Below are 21,927 nucleotides of genomic sequence, written 5' to 3'. Positions count from 1 at the left end.
CCCCCTTTGTGGAGTGGGGCTATGTCTGTTGTTTTTAGTAACTGAGGGACGACCCCTGTGTCCATGCTCCCTCTCCATAGGATGGAAAAGGCTCGTGATAGGGGCTTCTTGCAGTTCTTGATGAACACAGAGTTCCATGAGTCTGGCCCTGGGGCAGAGTGCATGGGCATGTCATTTATCGCCTGTTCGAAGTCATTTGGCGTCAGGATAACATCGGATAGGCTTGTGTTAATCAAATTTTGTGGCTCTCTCATAAAAAATTCATTTTGATCTTCGACTCTCAGTCTGGTTAGCGGCTTGCTAAAAACTGAGTCATATTGGGACTTGAGTAGCTCACTCATTTACTTGCTGTCATCTGTGTAGGACCCATCTTGTTTAAGTAGGGGCCCAATACTGGGCGCTGTTCTCGATTTTGATTTGGCATAGGAGAAGAAATACTTTGGGTTTCTTTCGATTTCATTTATAGCTTTTAGTTCTTCCCGCGATTCCTGACTCCTAAAGGATTCTTTTAGCTTAAGTTCGATGCTTGCTATTTCTCTGACCAGTGTCTCCCTGCGCATTTCAGATATATTGACCTCTTTTAGCCGCTCTGTTATTCTTTTCCGTCGCCTGTAAAGGGAGCGCCTGTCTCTTTCTATTTTACATCTACTCCTCCTTTTTCTTAGAGGAATAAGCCTTGTGCATACATCGAGTGCCACCGAGTTAATCTGTTCTAGGCATAAGTTTGGGTCTGTGTTACTTAGTATATCTTCCCAGCTTATATCGGTTAGGACTTGGTTTACTTGGTCCCACTTTATGTTTTTGTTATTGAAGTTGAATTTGGTGAATGCTCCCTCGTGACTAGTCTCATTTTGTCGGTCTGGGGCTCCTCGCATACATGTCTGAACCTCAATTATGTTGTGATCTGAGTATATTGTTTTTGATATGGTGACATTTCTTATCAGATCATCATTGTTAGTGAATATGAGGTCTAGTGTATTCTCCAGTCTAGTAGGCTCTATTATTTGCTGGTTTAAATTGAATTTTGTGCAGAGATTTAAAAGCTCGTGTGAGTGTGAGTTTTCATCAGAGCTGCCTCCTGGTGTTATTACTGCAACAATATTATTTGCTATATTCCTCCATTTTAGGTGCCTTAAGTTGAAATCCCCCAGGAGCAAGATGTTGGGTGCAGGAGCTGGAAGATTTTCCAGACAGTGGTCAATTTTTAACAGCTGTTCCTGGAATTGCTGGGATGTTGCATCCGGAGGCTTGTAGACTACCACAATGACTAGGTTTTGGTTCTCGACCTTTACTGCTAAAACTTCCACTACGTCATTTGAGGCATTAAGCAGTTCTGTGCAAACAAGTGACTCTGCAATGTACAGGCCAACCCCCCCCTTTTGCCTGTTCACTCTGTCACATCTGTATAGGTTGTAACCTGGGATCCATATTTCATTGTCCAAGTCCGAACTCTCTGCATAATATTTACACCATACATTGCCCTTAGACAGGATATCTTCACCGCCTCCAATGCCTCCTCGATGCAGCATTTACAACCCAAACTTCACACCCATGTAAGAGTGTTGGTACTACTATACTTTCATACATTCCCTTCTTTGCCTTTATATATAATCTTTTTTTTTCTCCGCATATACCTCAGTGCACCACTCACCTTTTTTCCCTCATCAATTCTACAGTTAACCTCATCCTTCATTCATCCATCCGCTGACACGTCAACTCACAAATATCTGAAAACATTCACTTCTTCCATACTCCTCCGCAATTTGATATCCAATTTTTCTTTATCTAAATAATTTGATACCCTAATCACCTTACTCTTTTCTATGTTCACTTGCAACTTTCTACCTTTAAACACTATCCCAAACTCGCCCACTAACTTTTGCAACTTTTATTTAAAATCTCCCATAAGCACAGTATCATCAGCAAAAAGTAACTGTGTCAATTCCCATTTTGTACTTGATTCCCCATAATTTAATCCCACACCTCTCCCGAACACCCTAGCATTTACTTCTTTTACAACCCCATCTATAAATATATTAAACAACCATGGTGACATTACACATCAGTGTCTAAGACGCACATTTACTGGGAAGTAGTCTCCCTCACTTTTACATACCCTAACCTGAGCCTCACTATCATCATAAAAACTCTTTACAGCATTTAGTAACTTACCACCTATTCCATAAACTTGCAACATCTGCCACATTGCTCCTCTATCCGCTCTATCATATGCCTTTTCTAAATTCATAAATACAATAAAAACTTCCCTACCTTTATCTAAATACTGTTCACATATATGCTTCAATGTAAACACTTGGTTTACACATTCCCTTCCCGCTCTGAAGCCTCCTTGTTCATCTGCAATCCTACATTCTGTCCTACCTCGGTTTCTTTCAATAATAACCCTACTGTACACTTTTCCTAGTATACTCGGTAACCTTATTCCTCTATAATTTGTACAATCTCTTTTGTTCCCCTTCCCTTTATATAAAGGAATTATACATGCTCACTGCCACTCCCTAGGACTACCTTCTCTGTATATAGTGCACACAGCAAGCAGTATCGTTGTGTGCCATGTCATCCTTCGGACATGCGTAAAATAAGGTAGTGTAGAGTAGGTGACTTTGAGTGAAAATACAAAACAGGTAGTAGGGACTCGTCTACGAGAAATATTAATCGAAGCACCGAAATCTGTGTCTCACTGCACTGTGAATCGTTGATATAAAAAAACCGACAAGTTGATAAATGAGACACTTTTGCAACATATGGGTAGCTTTATTCTGGAAACGTTTCAACACACAATGGCTTCTCCAGTACAATGCAGAGAAAGGTGAAAGATGAATGAGGATTTATGGTAGTCAGTCCATTACACTGGAGTCGATGTGTTTATTCCATCAGTCTTAACAAAAGTGCCTAAAACTAATCCTCATCGCACCTTTACCAGGAAGTAGTCTCCCTCTCTTCCTTACCCACTCTAAAACCTCCTTGTTAATCTGCAATCCTACACACTGTCTTACCTCTAATTCATTCAATAATAACCCTACTCTTCACTTTTCCTTGTATACTCAGGAAACGCGTTCCTCTGTAATTTTTACAATCTCTTTTGTTCCCCTTCTCTTTATATAAAGGAAATATACATGCTCTCGTCCAATCCCTAGGTACTTTCCCCTCTTTCATACATTTATTAAACAAAAATACCAACCACTCCAACACTATATCCCCCCCTGCTTTTAACATTTCTGTCATGATCCCGTCAGCTCAAGCTGCTTTTCCCCCTTTCATTCTACGTAATGTCTCACGCTCCTCTCCCACACTCACATCCTACTCTCCTTCACTCCTAAAGGATGGTACACCTACCTGGCCAGTGCACGAAATTACCACCTCCCTTTCTTCGTCAACATTTAAAAGTTCCTCAAAATATTTCAGCCATCTACCCAATACCTCCAGCTTCCTATCTACTAACTCCCCTACTCTGTTTTTAACTGACAAATCCATTCGTTCCCTAGGCTTTCTGAAGTTGTTTATCTCACTCCAATTTTTTTTTCATATTTTAATCAAAATTTCTCGACAGTGCCTCTCCCACTCTATCATCTGCTTTCCATTTGCACACTCTCACCACTTTCTCCACCTTTCCTTTACTCTCCATATACTCCGCTCTTCTTATAACACTTCTGCTTCGTAAAAATCTCTCATAAGCTACCTGTTTCTCTTTTATCACACCCTTTACTTCATCATTCCACCTGCACCCACCCTCCTATAGCCACAAACTTCCGCCCCACATTCAAATACTGCATTTTTAAAACTATTCCGACCCTCTTCAACCCCGCCACTACTCATACTAGCACTAGCCTACCTTTCTGCCAATAGTTGCTTATATCTCACCCGAACTTCCTCCTCCCTTAGTTTATACAATTTCACCTCCCTTTTACTTGTTGCTATTTACCTTTTGTTCCATCAACCCCTTACACTAAGATATATATATATCAGGCAGGGAGGCCCGAAAAAGAAAAACTTTCACCATCATTCAATCCATCACTGTCTTGCCAGAAGGGTGCTTTACACTACAGTTTTTAAACTGCAACATTAACACCCCTCCTTCAGAGTGCAGGCACTGTACTTCACATCTCCAGGACTCAAGTCCGGACTGCCGGTTTCCCTGAATCCCTTCATAAATGTTACTTTGCTCACACTCCAACAGCACGTCAAGTATTAAAAACCATTTGTCTCCATTCACTCCTATCAAACACGCTCACGCATGCCTGCTGGAAGTCCAAGCCCCTCGCACACAAAACCTCCTTTGCCCCCTCTCTCCAACCTTTCCTAGGCCGACCCCTACCCCGCCTTCCTTCCACTACAGAGTGATACACTCTTGAAGTCATTCTGTTTCGCTCCATTCTCTCTACATGTCCGAACCACCTCAACAACCCTTCCTCAGCCCTCTGGACAACAGTTTTGGTAATCCCACACCTCCTCCTAACTTCCAAAGTACGAATTCTCTGCATTATATTCACACCACACATTGCCCTCAGACATGACATCTCCACTGCCTCCAGCCTTCTCCTCACTGCAACATTCATCACCCAAGCTTCACACCCATATAAGAGCGTTGGTAAAACTATACTCTCATACATTCCCCTCTTTGCCTCCAAGGACAAAGTTCTTTGTCTCCACAGACTCCTAAGTGCACCACTCACTCTTTTCCCCTCATCAATTCTATGATTCACCTCATCTTTCATAGACCCATCCGCTGACACGTCCACTCCCAAATATCTGAATACATTCACCTCCTCCATACTCTCTCCCTCCAATCTGATATTCAATCTTTCATCACCTAATCTTTTTGTTATCCTCATAACCTTACTCTTTCCTGAATTCACCTTTAATTTTCTTCTTTTGCACACCCTACCAAATTCATCCACCAATCTCTGCAACTTCTCTTCAGAATCTCCCAAGAGCACAGTGTCATCAGCAAAGAGCAGCTGTGACAACTCCCACTTTGTGTGTGATTCTTTATCTTTTAACTCCACGCCTCTTGCCAAGACCCTCGCATTTACTTCTCTTACAACCCCATCTATAAATATATTAAACAACCACGGTGACATCACACATCCTTGTCTAAGGCCTACTTTTACTGGGAAAAAATTTCCCTCTTTCCTACATACTCTAACTTGAGCCTCACTATCCTCGTAAAAACTCTTCACTGCTTTCAGTAACCTACCTCCTACACCATACACTTGCAACATCTGCCACATTGCCCCCCTATCCACCCTGTCATACGCCTTTTCCAAATCCATAAATGCCACAAAGACCTCTTTAGCCTTATCTAAATACTGTTCACTTATATGTTTCACTGTAAACACCTGGTCCACACACCCCCTACCTTTCCTAAAGCCTCCTTGTTCATCTGCTATCCTATTCTCCGTCTTACTCTTAATTCTTTCAATAATAACTCTACCATACACTTTACCAGGTATCCTCAGCAGACTTATCCCCCTATAATTTTTGCACTCTCTTTTATCCCCTTTGCCTTTATACAAAGGAACTATGCATGCTCTCTGCCAATCCCTAGGTACCTTACCCTCTTCCATACATTTATTAAATAATTACACCAACCACTCCAAAACTATATCCCCACCTGCTTTTAACATTTCTATCTTTATCCCATCAATCCCGGCTGCCTTACCCCCTTTCATTTTACCTACTGCCTCACGAACTTCCCCCACACTCACAACTGGCTCTTCCTCACTCCTACAAGATGTTATTCCTCCTTGTCCTATACACGAAATCACAGCTTCCCTATCTTCATCAACATTTAACAATTCCTCAAAATATTCCCTCCATCTTCCCAATACCTCTAACTCTCCATTTAATAACTCTTCTCTCCTATTTTTAACTGACAAATCCATTTGTTCTCTAGGTTTTCTTAACTAGTTAATCTCACTCCAAAACTTTTTCTTATTTTCAACAAAATTTGTTGATAACATCTCACCCACCCTCTCATTTGCTCTCTTTTTACATTGCTTCACCACTCTCTTAACCTCTCTCTTTTTCTCCATATACTCTTCCCTCCTTGCATCACTTCTACTTTGTAAAAACTTCTCATATGCTAACTTTTTCTCCCTTACTACTCTCTTTACATCATCATTCCACCAATCGCTCCTCTTCCCTCCTGCACCCGCTTTCCTGTAACCACAAACTTCTGCTGAACACTCTAACACTACATTTTTAAACCTACCCCATACCTCTTCGACCCCATTGCCTATGCTCTCATTAGCCCATCTATCCTCCAATAGCTGTTTATATCTTACCCTAACTGCCTCCTCTTTTAGTTTATAAACCTTCACCTCTCTCTTCCCTGATGTTTCTATTCTCCTTGTATTCCATCTACCTTTTACTCTCAGTGTAGCTACAACTAGAAAGTGATCTGATATATCTGTGGCCCCTCTATAAACATGTACATCCTGAAGTCTACTCAACAGTCTTTTATCTACCAATACATAATCCAACAAACTACTGTCATTTCGCCCTACATCATATCTTGTATACTTATTTATCCTCTTTTTCTTAAAATATGTATTACCTATAACTAAACCCCTTTCTATACAAAGTTCAATCAAAGGGCTCCCATTATCATTTACACCTGGCACCCCAAACTTACCTACCACACCCTCGCTAAAGTAGGAGAAACTTTTAGAGAGGGTGTGGTAGGTAAGTTTGGGGTGCCAGGTGTAAATGATAATGGGAGCCCTTTGATTGAACTTTGTATAGAAAGGGGTTTAGTTATAGGTAATACCACAATTACTCTCTCACTTGGTTCAAAGGCTCCTATACATTCACTTAACATCTCCCAAAATCTCTCTCTCTCCTCTGCATTCCTCTCTTCTCCAGGTGCATACACACTTATTATGACTCACTTCTCGCATCCAACCTTTACTTTAATCCACATAATTCTTGAATTTACACATTCATATTCTCTTTTCTCCTTCCATAACTGATCATTCAACATTACTGCTACCCCTTCCTTTGCTCTAACTCTCTCAGATACTCCAGATTTAATCCCATTTATTTCCCCCCACCGAAACTCCCCTACCCCCTTCAGCTTTGTTTCACTAAGGGCCAGGACATCCAACTTCTTTTCATTCATAACATCAGCAATCATCTGTTTCTTGTCATCCGCACTACATCCACGCACATTTAAGCATCCCAGTTTTATAAAGTTTTTCTTCTTCTCTTTTTTAGTAAATGTCTACAGGAGAAGGGGTTACTAGCCCATTGCTCCCGGCATTTTAGTCGCCTCATACGACACGCATGGCTTACGGAGGAAAGATTCTTTTCCACTTCCCCATGGACAATAGAAGAAATAAAGAAGAACAAGAGCTATTTAGAAAAAGGAGAAAAACCTAGATGTATGTATATATATATGCATGTGCGTGTCTGTGAAGTGTGACCAAAGTGTAAGTAGGAGTAGCAAGATATCCCTGTTATCAAGCGTGTTTATGAGACAGAAAAAGAAACCAGCAATCCTACCATCATGCAAAACAGTTAATATATATATATATATATATATATATATATATATATATATATATATATATATATATATATATATATATATATATATATATATATATATATATATATATATATATTCTGAGTGTTAAAATGTAAAAATTATAAATTTAACTTAGGTACAAAAACCTATATGCAGTTAATAATTTTTTTTCGAGTTTAGTGAACAAATTTCCACTAAGTAAATGTTTACAATTTTTGCCAGTTTTGCCTGAAAATTTATTAACCCGATATAGAATTTTTTTTACCGAATTTAAATTTATAATTTATGCATCAGGTTTCAGTAAGACAGGAGAAGTGGTCTGTTGTTTCACCATTTTTGTTTGGTAATGATACTGGTAGTGAAACGGCATTTTTACTGTTTTTATTTCCATTATAATTCTCACATTTAATTATTCTTGTGATAGGTATATCTAAACAGTCACAGTATATATATACTATGAGTTGTATTTCTAAACACCCACAGAGAATATATATTATAGGTTGTATTTCCAAAAATTCACAGGGTATATATACTATGGGTTGTATTTCTAAGCATTCACTGGGTATATACAGTATGGGTTGTATTTTTAAGCATTCACAGGGTATATACAGTATGGGTTGTATTTCTAAACATTCACATGGTATATGCACTATGAGTTGTGTTTCTAAACATTCACATGGTATATACACTATGGGTTGTATTTCTTAACACACTAGGGGTTGTATTTTTCTCTGGGTTCATTTGCTGCGAGTTTGTGTTAATTAGTATTTTATGGGTTAAAATATTATTTTCTCTTGGTGAGAAGGTTACATGCAGCCTTAATGGCCATAGTTTAGTCGATAGGTTTTAAACCCTATTAACCAAATATTTAAACATTATTTCATGCAAATACCCAGAGAAAATTTGCGAGTAATATTTTCGTGTAGCTTGCAGTGAAATGTAGTGCAAGATATGTTGCACAGGTTTTGGGTAGCAGTAGAGTTGCAGTTTGTTAGAAGGATCGCGTACATGAAAGAGGTACAGTTTCTTCGTAGCAATGGCACCTGACGCGAACGTTTTATGGAGATGTTGAGGTAGGACTCCGTAGTATGTGTTTGTGGCTATTCCATCCCCCTTCCACCGGTGTATGCATCTATACACAGTGGAGATGCTAATATTGTATTTAATAGAAATTACCTGTGGTGATACACCGCACAGCCAAAGCAACACGGCTTTTGCTCGCTCAGATGGTGACAGGTGTTTCCTTAAAGTTTTCTTCTTCATTAGACTGGTTCTGACGAACTGAAAGGTGATGTGTGTAGTTTGGTAAATTTGTTAAATTTCAGCTGTTTAACCTTAAATCTACATGCGCAGAACACAACGAGATACTTTTATTTAATTTTGAGTTTAGATTGGGTTAGGTTACATTAGGTTATGTTACCTTAGGTCACATTAGTTTACAGAGCTTAGATTTGATTTGATTGTGTTAGGTTAGGCTATGTTACATAAATCTATCGATATATATATATATATATATATATATATATATATATATATATATATATATATATATATATATATATATATATATATATATATATATATATATATATAAATATATATATATATATATATATATATATATATATATATATATATATATATATATATATATACATATATATATATATATATATATATATATATATATATATATATATATATATATATATATATATATATATATATATATATATGTATATATATATAAACACTGCACTAGCCAAGGACTCGAACCCATGCTGCTTTGGCCTGCCTCATGGTGGGCGAAAACCCATGACGCCTTAATCCAATGGACCATATGATCCTTACAAGTAGGGCATCCAGCGGAACTGGATGTTGTACACCCTACCCAATGACACACAATTGTGTGGATGACTCTAGGCTAATTTCATTCTAGTCCCTGTTTGGTGTACTAGTTCAACGAGCAGTATTTTATATTATTGATCCACACCATCGTGTGTCCTTGGGTAGGGAGTACAACATCCAGTTCCGCTGGATGCCCTACTTGTAAGGATCGTATGGTCCATTGGATTAGAGCGTCATGGGTTTTCGCCCACCATGAGGCAGGCCAAAGCAGCATAGGTTCGAGTCTTTGGCTAGTGCAGTGTTGTTACTGATCAATACCACTCGTTCGTGGTCACATATATATATATATATATATATATATATATATATATATATATATATATATATATATATATATATATATATATATATATATATATATATAAATATATATATATATATATATATATATATATATATATATATATATATATATATATATATATATATATACATATATATATATGTATATATATATATATATATATATATATATATATATATATATATATATATATATATATATATATATATATATATATATATATATATATATATATATATATATATATATATAAATATATGAAAATATGATTATCACTCATAGCACATCACAGAATGTGTTGGCTTAACATTAACATTATTATTAACGTTATTAATTAAAAAAAAAAACTATGCAAAACATTATTAAAAAATAAGAAATTTACAGCTGCTTTACTGTGTTTTTTTTCCAAAGATGTAAACATTAGGTTACATAAACCACGGTATGAGTGGGGTTAGATCCCATGGCCAGTGAGTCGTAAAACTCTAGGCGAGTGTTAAAGCCAATGGACCAGCTGGCTACAATCTCTTAGTGGGCCCATGCTAACTTCCCTCGTGTTTAAAAATATGTCTAGTTGGGCGAGTTTTATTTAAACCAGTTGGCCCATTGGCTTACGCACTGGCCTGGAGATTCACGACTCATTTGCCATGGGTTCAAATCCCACCCGTACCTTGGTTTGTTTGCAGTCGTGTTACTTCACTTTCGTGTTTCATGACTAAGTTACATATATATGGTTGGCGTGACACTGTAATATATCTAACACTTGAAATTCACTTATATCTCGGTTTCGTCTAGCAATTATTGTACTTGTTGGTGCCCTTTTAGTCATCCAATTATCCCTTGTCCCAACCCCAACCTTTTTCTCCTGGTTTCTTTTCAGCTTCGTTCATCTCTTGGTATCTTTCTACACATCTACTTGTCTCTCGTCCATCTCTCTCTCTCTCTCTCTCTCTCTCTCGTCCATCTCTCTCTCTCTCTCTCTCTCTCTCTCTCTCTCTCTCTCTCTCTCTCTCTCTACTCTTCTCTCTCTTAATATCAAGCATCTCTCTGCTCACATCCTTTCTACACCTTCCTTAGCACAATTCTGCTATGTCCTTCTGCACAACTACTGTCACCTCCCTCTCATTCCTAGGATCTTTTACCTCTGCCATTCACAATGAGTGACCCGCTATGACTTAATCATTAAATACGTTGCTACGGGCATCTGAAATTGAACTTTGCTTCCTGAACGATTACTTGACTAAATGACGAAGCTGAGAAATATATCTTGTTTGGATTTTTTTCTTTTGCATTTGTTTTATGTTGCATCGACTGTTTCGCGAACTCACAATAATAAGAATGCAAACAAGACACAGAACTGAGAGGGTTCACGCCAACTGGCAGGGGAGCTAAACCCTATAAAAGCCATGTAAATAGTATGTTTATAAACCTTCACTGTAACCACAATATAAGTTTTTATCGAAGAATTTAACTCAGAAAAGATTGAAAAAATCTAGTTCACGTCCCTTCAAAGCCGCTATCAGTACCATGTGAAATTATAACCTAGAGTGAAAGCTTTCCAAAGAAAGGATGAGATTCGAATCCATTGTTGAATTAGTCTTATGACAACAAATTACATCCACTCGGCCTATCTTCCTCAAGCATCATATCCAGCTTCATTCTGCAATAAAGAGAAGAGAAATGAGCAACATAATCTAAACGATGCCTTACTAAGGATGCATAAAGTTGAAGTATAACATCGTGATTGCAATTTATGTTTCTTGATAAGAATATCACTTAGGCACCGTTTCCTTCTTATAAATTTTCTGCTAATACTCTTAAAAATTACTCTTAACAATTAATACAATCAATTTGTTTGAGATCTGCATTATTTAGTTAATAGGAGTCATAACTATTTTATTTTCCTAGGAAGAGAACCTTACATTTTTCTATATTAAAGTACCAATTTCTTTGATCACGATATTAATCTAGTCTTATCTTCTTGTAGCGCTCTAGTGTCCCCGTCAACATTTATTTGACGTTTATGTATTCGGAACAAGGAGCTCAATACTGACTACTCTTGAAAATCACTCGTAAGTGGTCCACATTCCGATGTTTCTCCATTTATGGTACTTCGCAATCTATCGGTCAATCATACCTGATTAAGGAAATAATACCTAATACCTCCAACAGTCTTGTGTGCAGAACACTGTCAGGGCCTCACTGAAATCTGTATATGCAATATTGTATTCTATATTTTGATTTACCGCGTATCATACCATCGTAAAATCGTGCTGAGATTAATTGACCAAATTATATTTTTCAGTGTGGCTTCAAATTTAGTCGGCAGTTATTGGTTTCATCATCTCGTCTACAATGGGAAATAGGCTGATTTGTTAATAGTTTGAAGCTTACGGCCTCTCTCCCATTTTGTAAAGAAGTATCTCATTTGCTATTTCCCGGTTATCTGGTATGATACCTGTTGGCAGGTAGCTACTGGGCTAACACGTCGGTCTGGAGTTTCGTGACTCTCTGATCGCGGATTCAAGCCCCACCCGTGATATGGTTTGTTTGCAATCGTATCATTACGATTTCGTGAGTCATTGATATAAGAACTATATGGTTAATAGCTCTTGGTTATAAAATACTTGACCAAGCTGTCATTCCAATTTTCTGAGTAACTTAAAATGAGGTAATAGGAGACAAGACGGGATGTACAACGATTTTGTACATAGAAGCAAATTGAGAACACACATTGTAGATTAAGACATAATGAAATGTCTCGTCACTCGAAGGAACTTTTCATCAACTTTTCAAATCCTGAAAAGTGTGTATGTGTGTAGGTATCATTGCACCTGTTCTTTGGTAAAAGGGTAAGTTGATTATAAATTGATCTTAGTTTAATGTTATGTACATGTAAGCTTAACACCTATAAATAATTACACTGTCTAAATTATATATATATATATATATATATATATATATATATATATATATATATATATATATATATATATATATATATATATATATATATATAAATATATATATTTATACATTATATATATATATATATATATATACATATGTATATATATATATATATATACATATATATATATATATATATATATATATATATATATATATATATATATATATATATATATATATATATATATATATATATATATATATATATATATATATATATATATATATATATATATATATATATATATATATATATATATATATAGGTAGTAGGTTGGTACACAACAACCACCCACGGAGGTACTACCGTCCTGCCAAGTGAGTGTAAAACGAAAGCCTGTAATTGTTTTACGTGATGGTAGGATTGCTTGTGTCTTTTGTCTGTCTCATAAATATGCAAGATTACAGGTACGTCTTGCTACTTCTACTTACACTTAGGTCACACTACACATACATGGACACGTTTATTTATACACACTCATCTGAGTTTTCTTTGATTTTATCTTAATAGCTCTAGGTCTTATTACTTTTCCTTTTATATCCATGTGGAAGTGAAATAAGAATCTTTCCTCCGTAAGCCATGCGTGTTGTAAAAGTCAACTAAAATGCCGGGAACAATGGGCTAGTAACCCCTTTTCCTGTAAAGATTACTAAAAAGAATAAGAAGAAAATTGTCAAAGTGGGAAGTCTGAATGTGCGTGGATGTTGTGCAAATGATAAGAAAGAGATAATTGTGGATGTTATGAATGAGATGAAGCTGGATGTCCTGGCTTTAAGTGAAACAAAGCTGAAGGAGGTGGGAGAGTTTCAGTGGAGAGGAATAAATGGGATTAGGTTATGGGTTTCAAATAGAGTTAGAGCTGAAGAAGGAGTAGCAATAATGTTGAAGGATAAGATATGGCAGGAAAAGAGGGACTACAAATGTATTAATTCAAGGATTATGTGGAGTAAAATAAAGGATGGATGTGAAAAGTGGGTTATAGTAAGCGTATATGCACCTGGAGAAGAGAGAAGTGTAGACGAGAGAAACAGATTTTGGGAAATGTTGAGTGAATGCGTGAGGAGTTTTGAACCAAGTGTGAGAGTACTTGTGGTTGGGGATTTCAATGGTAAAGTGGGTAAAAATATTGTGGAGGGAGTAGTAGGTAAATTTGGGGTGCCAGGGGTAAATGTAAATGGGGAGCCTTTAATTGAGCTATGTGTAGAAAGAGATTTGGTAATAAGTAATACATATTTTATGAGAAAGAGGATAAATAAATACACAAGGTATGATGTAGCACGTAATGAAAGTAGTTTGTTAGATTATATATTGGTGGATAAAAGGTTGATGGGTAGGCTCCAGGATGTACATGTTTATAGAGGGGCAACTGATATATCGGATCATTATTTAGTTGTAGCTACAGTTAGAGTAAGAGGTAGATGGGACAAGAGGAAGGTGGCAACAACAAGTAAGAGGGAAGTGAAAGTGTATAAACTAAGGGAGGAGAAAGTTCGGGTGAGATATAAGCGACTATTGGCAGAAAGGTGGGCTAGTGCAAAGATGAGTAGTGGGGGAGGGGGGGTTGAAGAGGGTTGGTTGAATTTTAAAAATGCAGTATTAGAATGTGGGGCAGAAGTTTGTGGTTATAGGAGGGTGGGTGCAGGAGGAAAGAGGAGTGATTGGTGGAATGATGAAGTAAAGGGTATGATAAAAGACAAAAAGTTAGCTTATGAGAGGTTTTTAAAAAGCATAAGTGTTATAAGACGAGCAGAGTATATGGAGAGTAAAAGAAAGGTGAAGAGAGTGGCGAGAGAGTGCAAAAGCAGAGCAGATGATAGAGTGGGAGAGGCACTGTCAAGAAATTTTAATGAAAATAAGAAAAAATTTGGAGTTAAACAAATTAAGAAAGCCTAGGGAACACATGGATTTGCCAGCTAAAAACAGAGTAGGGGAGTTAGTAGATGGGGAGAGGGAAGTATTAGGTAGATGGCGAGAATATTTTGATTGGCGGAGAGCATGTATAGTCCCTTTATATAAAGGGAAGGGGGACAAAAGAGATTGTAAAAATTATAGAAGAATAAGTTTACTGAGTATACAAGAAAAAGTGTACGGTAGGGTCATGATTGAAAGAATTAGAGGTAAGACAGAATGTAGGATTGCGGATGAGCAAAGAGGTTTCAGAGTGGGTATGGGATGTGTAGATCAAGTGTTTACATTGAAGCATATATGTGAACAGTATTTAGATAAAGGTAGGGAAGTTTTTATTGCATTTATGGATTTAGTAAAGGAATATGATATAGAGGATAGGGAAGAAATGTGGCAGATGTTGCAAGTATATGGAATAGGTGGTAAGTTACCAAATGCTGTAAAGAGTTTTTATGAGGATAGTGAGACTCAGGTTAGGGTGTGTAGAAGAGAGGGAGACTACTTTCCGGTAAAAGTAGGTCTTGGACAGGGATATGTAATGTCACCATGGTTGTTTAATATATTTATAGATGGGATTGTAAAAGAAGTAAATGCTAGGGTGTTCGGGAGAGGGGTGGGATTAAATTATGGGGAATCAAATACAAAATGGGAATTGACACAGTTACTTTTTACTGATACTGTGCTTATGGGAGATTCTAAAGAAAAATTGCAAATGTTAGTGGATGAGTTTGGGAGTGTGTGTAAAGGTAGAAAGTTGAAAGTGAACATAGAAGAGAGTAAGGTGATGAGGGTATCAAATGCTTTAGATAAAGAAAAAATGGATATCAATTTGGGGAGGAGTATGGAAGAAGTGAATGTTTTCAGATACTTAGGAGTTGACGTGTCGGTTGAAGGATTTATGAAGGATGAGGTTAATCATAGAATTGATGAGGGAAAAAAAGGAAGTGGTGCCTTGAGTTATATGTGGAGTCAAAAAACGTTATCTATGGAGGCAAAGAAGGGAATGTATGAAAGTATAGTAGTGCCAACACTCTTATATGGGTGTGAAGCTTGCGTTGTGAATGCAGCAGCGAGGAGGCTGTTGGAAGCAGTGAAGATGTCCTGTCTAAGGGCAATGTGTGGTGTACATATTATGCAGAAAATTCTGAGTGTGGAAATTAGGAGAAGGTGTGGAGTTAATAAAAGTATTAGTCAGAGGGCTGAAGAGGGGTTGTTGAGGTGGTTTGGTTATTTAGAGAGAATGGCTCAAAGTAGAATGACATGGAGAGCGTGTAAATCTGTAGGAGAAGGAAAGCGGGGATAGGTGTCGTTCTCGAAAAGGTTGGAAGGAAGGGGTAAGGAAGGTTTTGTGGACGAGGGGCTTGGGCTTCCAGCAGGCGTGCATGAGCGTGTTCGATAGGAGTGAATGGAGACGAATGGCATTTGGGACCTGACGTTCTGTTGGAGTGTAAGCAGGGTAATATTTAGGGAAGGGATTCAGGGAAACCGGTTATTTTTATATAGCCGGACTTGAGTCCTGGAAATGGGAAGTACAATGCCTGCACTCTAAAGGAGGGGTTTGGGATAATAGCGGTTTGGAGGGATGTGTTGTGTATCTTGATACGTATATTTTTAAACTGTTGTGTTCTGAGTACCTCTGCAAAAACAGTGATTAAGTGTGAGTGTGGTGAAAGTGTTGAATGATGATGAAAGTATTTTCTTTTTGGGGATTTTCTTTCTTTTTTGGGGCACCCTGCCTCGGTGGGAGACGGCCGACTTGTTGATAAATATATATATATATATATATATATATATATTATATATATATATATATATATATATATATATATATATATATATATATATATATTATATATAATATATATATATATATATATATATATATATATATATATATATATTATATATAATATATATATATATAATATATACATATATATAATATATACATATATATATATATAATATATACATTTATTTATTTTTTTTTTATTATCACACCGGCCGATTCCCACCAAGGCAGGGTGGCCCGAAAAAGAAAAACTTTCACCATCATTCACTCCATCACTGTCTTGCCAGAAGTGTGCTTTACACTACAGTTTTTAAACTGCAACATTAACACCCCTCCTTCAGAGTGCAGGCACTGTACTTCCCATCTCCAGGACTCAAGTCCGGCCTGCCGGTTTCCCTGAATCCCTTCATAAATGTTACTTTGCTCACACTCCAACAGCACGTCAAGTATTAAAAACCATTTGTCTCCATTCACTCCTATCAAACACGCTCACGCATGCCTGCTGGAAGTCCAAGCCCCTCGCACACAAAACCTCCTTTACCCCCTCCCTCCAACCCTTCCTAGGCCGACCCCTACCCCGCCTTCCTTCCACTACAGACTGATACACTCTTGAAGTCATTCTGTTTCGCTCCATTCTCTCTACATGTCCGAACCACCTCACCAACCCTTCCTCAGCCCTCTGGACAACAGTTTTGGTAATCCCGCACCTCCTCCTAACTTCCAAACTACGAATTCTCTGCATTATATTCACACCACACATTGCCCTCAGACATGACATCTCCACTGCCTCCAGCCTTCTCCTCGCTGCAACATTCATCACCCACGCTTCACACCCATATAAGAGCGTTGGTAAAACTATACTCTCATACATTCCCCTCTTTGCCTCCAAGGACAAAGTTCTTTGTCTCCACAGACTCCTAAGTGCACCACTCACTCTTTTTCCCTCATCAATTCTATGATTCACCTCATCTTTCATAGACCCATCCGCTGACACGTCCACTCCCAAATATCTGAATACGTTCACCTCCTCCATACTCTCTCCCTCCAATCTGATATTCAATCTTTCATCACCTAATCTTTTTGTTATCCTCATAACCTTACTCTTTCCTGTATTCACCTTTAATTTTCTTCTTTTGCACACCCTACCCTATATGTATATATATATATATATATATATATATATATATATATATATATATATATATATATTCGTGGTACAGTACTGTGGACGCTGATACAGAGTAAGCAGGTTCGAGTCCTGCTGTGGACGAGGAGACAATGTTTATACATACATATGAGTGCAAAACTTCCTCCACCTTAATGAGAAAACATCTTTCATTAATTATATAATGGGTATCGAAATATTTGGAGACACGTTACCTTGATAGAGCTCTCCTTGCTTCAGTACCAACCAGACACTCTGCACCAGCTTGCACTGACTGAAGGACACCAGTCACTGTGAGAGGTATATATACGCCTGAGGCAGCGTACGTGGACGTTGCCTGCCGCTTATAAAAGAGGTATCGACGCAAGTAAGGTTCTCACCTAGCACATTTCAGTAATGTGAATATGATCTTATATTCCTTAAAGAAAAGAAACTTTCTGACTATATATATATATATATATATATATATATATATATATATATATATATATATATATATATATATATATATATATATATATATATATATATATATATATATATATATATATATATGTGTGTGTGTATATATATATATATATATATATATATATATATATATATATATATATATATATATATATATATATATATATATATATATCGTGCCGAATAGGCAGAACTTGCGATCATGGCTTAAATAGCAACGCTCATCTTGCCATATAGGACAAGCTAAAATTTGTGTATGCAATAATTTCGCCAAAATCATTCTGAACCTAACGAAAATAATATATTTCACTGTGGTTGTTTAGTATTAAATTATTGCCAACAAATCTAAAATATATTAAGTTGGGTTAGGCTAAAATAAATTGTTCTTGTTATAATAAGGTTAGGTAAGTTTTCTAAGATTCTTTTGTAGCAAAACTAAAATTTTTTCATTAACATTAATGAAATAAATATATCTTTAAACGTATAAGAGAAAATTTCAGAAAGGACTTAATTTTAAATGAGTTCTTGCTAATTGACCAGTTTTACATATTCGGCACGATATATGTCTTTCTTTCAACACACCGGCCGTATCCCACCGAGGTGGGGTGGCTCAAAAGGAAAAACAGAAGTTTCTCCTTTCACATTTAGTAATATATACAGGAGAAGGGGTTACCAGCCCCTTGCTCCTGGCAGTTCAGTCGCCTCTTACAACACGCATAGCTTACGGAGGAAGAATTCTGTTCCACTTCCCGATGGAGATAAGAGGAAATAAACAAGAACAAGAACTAGTAAGAAAATAGAAAAAAAACCCAGAGGGGTGTGTATATATATGCTTGTATATGTATGTGTAGTGTGACCTAAGTTTAAGTAGAAGTAGCAAGACGTACCTGAAACCTTGCATATTTATGAGACAGGAAAAAGACACCAGCAATCCTTGTGGCCTGGTGGTTAACGCTCTCGCTTCACACGGTGAGGGCCTGGGTTCGATTCCCAGCCAGAGTAGAAACATTGGACGTGTTTCTTTCCACCTGTTGTCTATGTTCCCCATCAGTAAAATGGGTACCTGGGTGTTAGTCGACTGGTGTCGGTCGCATCCTGGGACACTGACCTAAGGATGCCTGGTCACAGACCGGGCCGCGGGGGCGTTGACCCCCGGAACTCTCTCCAGGTAATCCAGGTAATCATTTAAAACAAATACAGGCTTTCGTTTTACACTCACTAGGCAGGACAGTAGTACCTCCATGGGCGGTTGCTGTCTACCAACCTACTACCTACTACGATATATATATATATATATATATATATATATATATATATATATATATATATATATGTATATATATATATATATATATATATATATATATATATATATATATATATATATATATATATATATATATATATATATATATATATATATATATATATATATATATATATATATATATATATATATATATATATACATATATATATATATATATATATATATATATATATATATATATATATATATATATATATATATATATATATATATATATATACATATATATATATATATATATATATATATATATATATATATATATATATATATATATATATATATATATATATATATGTATATATATATATATATATATATATATATATATATATATATATATATATATATATATATATATATATATATGTACATATATATATATATATATATATATATATATATATATATATATATATATATATATATATATATATATATATATATGTATATACTTCGTTCAGCTCCCCGGCGGTGGGCCGCGTGCCCAGAATGCTGCAGGCATTTCTCCTCTGGATCGCAGCACTGAGTCTCTGAAAGAGGAATCTGGCCGCCCTGTGGTCCTTGGTTTCTATGATGAGTTTTCTCACCCAGCTCTTCGAGGAACTTCATCCCAATTGGGATGAAGTTGCAGCTAGGGGAAAGGTCTTCATATTTTCGGGTCTTTCAGCTAAGGAGTATGTCAAATAGGAGTCTGCTAATGTGGCGGCACAGGTGTAGTCCCAGGCAATCTGCTTTCCATCCTTCCATGGTATCATAGTGGCCCCATCACGACGCTTTTGACTTCCATCAGACCTCTGCACTTGGGGTTCCCGTTGGGATGGGCAACGGACTGTGGCGAGGCTTCTCTTTGTGATGTCATTGACCTCCTCATGTCTGGCATACTTCCCTTCTGTCGCCCTGCCGCAAATACACCTATGTTCGATGAAGACTCGGGCTCCTAGGCGTGAAGTGCTGTAAGCTTCCTGGCTGCCTTGTTTGCATGATTTACAAAGTGGTTTTCACGGTCAGTTGAAAAATATGTTGGTTCTCCCTTACCATGAAAACTTGGTTGATATGCCTTCTCTTCTTAAGACTTTTAATATTAAAGTTATATTCAAAAATCTTGATACAGTAAAAAAACTTTTGATTAAGAATTCCCCCCAAAATGCTGATGGATGTGTCTATAAGATTCCTTGTAAAATTTGCGATAAAGTTTATTACGGTCAAACTGGTAAAAATCTCGAACTAAGATTAAAACAACATAAATATAGCATTAGAACTGGACAAGATTCCAATGCTCTATTTATTCATGTAAGAGATTTTAACCATCCAATTGATTTTCAAAAAGTTGAGAAAGTAGTATCAAGCAAGTCCATGGTCGACAGGAATATAATTGAATCTTGTTTCATAAAAAGCAGTTTTGACAATAATATGAATATTTCCTTTGGTTTATATAAATTAGATCCATTTATAATTAATAGAATTTGGGAAGAATTTAATAATACACTGGACAAATAAATAGCTTGGGGGTGAGTTTTGCAAAGGACCTATCCAAGTTGGGTCGCCGCGCGTCACGTGTTTAACCGTTGTGGGATCTGATAGTGAGGTGCTGGCCGGACCCCTTATATAGCTTCCTTGGATGCTTCACTTTCATAGTTCCTTGATAATGTGAGTAGTCACGAAAGCGCTTGGAATTTCTCTATTCTTTCAGAGTGGTTGTTTTGCATATTTTGAAATCACCTGTTTACTGTGATCTTATTGCATATATATATATATATATATATATATATATATATATATATATATATATATATATATATATATATATATATATATATATATATATATATATATATATATATATATATATATCGTCGTGCCGAGTATGTAAAACTGGTCAATTAGCAAGAACTCATTTAAAAATAAGTTCTCTCTAAAATTTTCTCTAATACGTTTAAAGATATATTTTTTTTCATTAATGTTAATGTAAAAATTTTTAATTTTGCTACAAAAGAATCTTAGAAAAGTTACCTAACCTTATTATAACAGGAACAATTTATTTTAGCCTAACCCAACTAAATTTGTTTTAGATTTGTTTACAATAATTTTATACTAAATAAACACAGTGAAATATATTTTTTTCGTTAGGTTCAGAATGATTTTGGCGAAATTATTGCATACACAAATTTTCACTTGACCTATATGGCAAGATGAGCGTTGCTATTTAAGCCAAGATCGCAAGTTCTGCCTATTCGGCACGAAATATATATATACATACATATATATATATATACATATATATACATACATATATATATATACATACATTATTATTTTTTTTTTTATTATTATCACACCGGCCGATTCCCACCAAGGCAGGGTGGCCCGAAAAAGAAAAACTTTCGCCATCATTCACTCCATCACTGTCTTGCCAGAAGGGTGCTTTACACTACAGTTTTTAAACTGCAACATTAACACCCCTCCTTCAGAGTGCAGGCACTGTACTTCCCATCTCCAGGACTCAAGTCCGGCCTGCCGGTTTCCCTGAAT

General features: G+C 36.3%; 1 protein-coding gene across 1 annotated transcript in view; it reads right to left on the bottom strand.

The window, feature by feature from the left end:
* Positions 1-17,849, bottom strand: part of LOC138852777 (uncharacterized) — a 34,033-nt gene extending 16,184 nt beyond the window's left edge. The window contains exon 1 of the mRNA XM_070085567.1: positions 17,813-17,849. The gene's annotated coding sequence lies outside the window, so the exon portion shown is untranslated. The remainder of the gene's footprint in view (positions 1-17,812) is intronic.
* Between the last annotated feature and the right edge of the window lie 4,078 nt (positions 17,850-21,927).

This window comes from Cherax quadricarinatus, chromosome 16 (genome assembly GCF_038502225.1).
Source record: "Cherax quadricarinatus isolate ZL_2023a chromosome 16, ASM3850222v1, whole genome shotgun sequence".
NCBI classification, from domain to species: Eukaryota; Metazoa; Arthropoda; class Malacostraca; order Decapoda; family Parastacidae; genus Cherax; species Cherax quadricarinatus.
Note: the sequence above shows the minus strand (reverse complement) of the source record. Positions and strands in the feature narration are given on the sequence as shown.